Here is a 2,246-nt window from a genome sequence, read left to right on the forward strand (position 1 = left end):
CTCGACCATTTCGAGACTCCTCGTCATGTCTATGATCATATCCGGGACTCCGAACAACCTTCGGTACATCAAAACTTATAAACTCATAATAAAACTGTCATCGTAACGTTAAGCGTGCGGACCCTACGGGTTCGAGAACTATGTAGACATGACCTAGAATTGTTCCCGGTCAATAACCAATAGCGGAACCTGGATGCTCATATTGGCTCCTACATATTCTACGAAGATCTTTATCGGTCAAACCGCATAACAACATACGTTGTTCCCTTTGTCATCGGTATGTTACTTGCCCGAGATTTGATCGTCGGTATCTCAATACCTAGTTCAATCTCGTTACCTGTGACGCCCGGATCATTAGGCTACAGTAATCCCACGCTAATGATGCCACGTCACCACGGTTACTGTTGCTAATCTCGGGTTGATTCGAAACCGTTTCAAAATTCAAATTTAAATTAGTGTCAACAATAAAAGTTTTCAAAAGTTGAAACAAAAATGTTCGGTGGGTGCCGAATACTACAAGGGTAATTATAATAAAGCAAACACATTTTTATAAAATGCCTAAATGATTTAAAATGAAATAAAACAGAAAAGGTAGAATAAATAAAAAGTAGAAACAAAGCAAAAGAAAGGAACCCACCCCCCCCCCCTTTGCTGGGCCGCGGCCCAGCTGGCCATCGGGCCAACTAGGCCGGCCCAGCCGCGCCCCACCCCACTCCCCATAACCCCCCTGGGAAAACCCTAGGCACCGACACCCCACTTCCCCCCCCCCACTCGCGCCCCCACTCTCCCTCTCCCCCGATCCAATCGGGATCGGGCTTGAACGCCTCCGTCACCTCGCCCCGACGCCGCCGGGATTGAACCCGTCTTCGCCGGACCGCCCCGGCGCCACTCGCCAGCATCGCCGTCGCCGCCCCATCGTCTCTTCCCCGCCAGCCTCCTCGAGCCATGCCGACCGGGACGACCGCACCAGACGACATCGCCTACGTCCACCCCGCCGCTGGATCTCGTCGCCCCGCCACACGTCGTCGTCGTCCTCCTCCGCACGGATCGTCCCCGAGCCCACTGCCATGCCCCTCCCGTTCCCTTGTGAGCCGCCACCTCCCTCCTCCCTCTCCTCCTCTATGCGTGCGTGTCACCCTCACCGCGCGCTCGACGCCCCACTCAATCGTTGCGACGTACGGCCACGCGCGAGCCCGCACCCGCGCCCGGAGCTCACTCCGCCGTGGCCTCCCCCCTGTCACTGCCCCCGTCGTCCCGATGCGCCCGTCGTCGCCTACACGTGCGGCCACAGCACCTCGCCCGTCCGCCCCGCCGCTGCCACCGTGCGCCCACGCCCCCGCTCCCTTGGCCTCGTCCGCAGCCCCCCGGTGCGCTGCCCAGCATCGCCGCCGTTCGCCGACCCGCCGCCGTCCGCCGGTGCCGTCCGTGGCCAGGCTCCGGCGAGCCACCCGGCCGCGCCATGGATTTGCCCGTTCGGGCGCCCACTGCCCGCTGGCGCTCGTCGCCTGTTCGGGTATTACCCGATGCCCGCACCCGTTAAGGCCCCTCTAGGCCTATGACAGCTAGGGCCCAGCCCCTGAGAACGTTTCTAAATAATAATAATAATAATTTATTTAGTAAAATTAATAATTAATTAATAAATGAATTAATTAAGTTAATTAATCCAGTTTAATTAATCTAATTAACTAATTAGTTTAATTAAATAGTAATTAGTTTAACTAAGACCTAATTAACATAAACAGAGTATGACAGGTGGGACCCACTGGACCCACATGTCATATTGACTTAGTCAATCCCTGTTGACTGCTGATGTCAACATGACATCATGCTGATGTCATTAATCCAATTTCGAATTAAATTAAATGATTAATTGAATTCCAGAAATTAGTAAATCTTTAGAAAATCATATCTTTTAATCCGTAACTCCGATTAAATTATTTTCAACATGAAAGTTACTCAGAACGATGAGACGAATCCGGATACGCAGCCCGTTTGTCCGCCACACACCCCTAGCATACTGGACATGCAACTTTCCCCCTCCGGTTCACCGGTCCGAAAACGCGAAGCACCGGGAATACTTTCCCGGATGTTTCCCCCCTTCGCCGATATCACCTACTACCGCGTTAGGGCACACCTAGCACCGCGTATTGCCATGTTACGCTTTGTGATGCTTTGATTGCTCTGTTATTTATTATGTTCCCCTTCCGTTACTTCTTTCTGGTAGACCTCTAGACTGCCGGCGACCC

Source organism: Triticum aestivum, chromosome 5B (assembly GCF_018294505.1).
Source record: "Triticum aestivum cultivar Chinese Spring chromosome 5B, IWGSC CS RefSeq v2.1, whole genome shotgun sequence".
Classification (NCBI taxonomy): Eukaryota; Viridiplantae; Streptophyta; class Magnoliopsida; order Poales; family Poaceae; genus Triticum; species Triticum aestivum.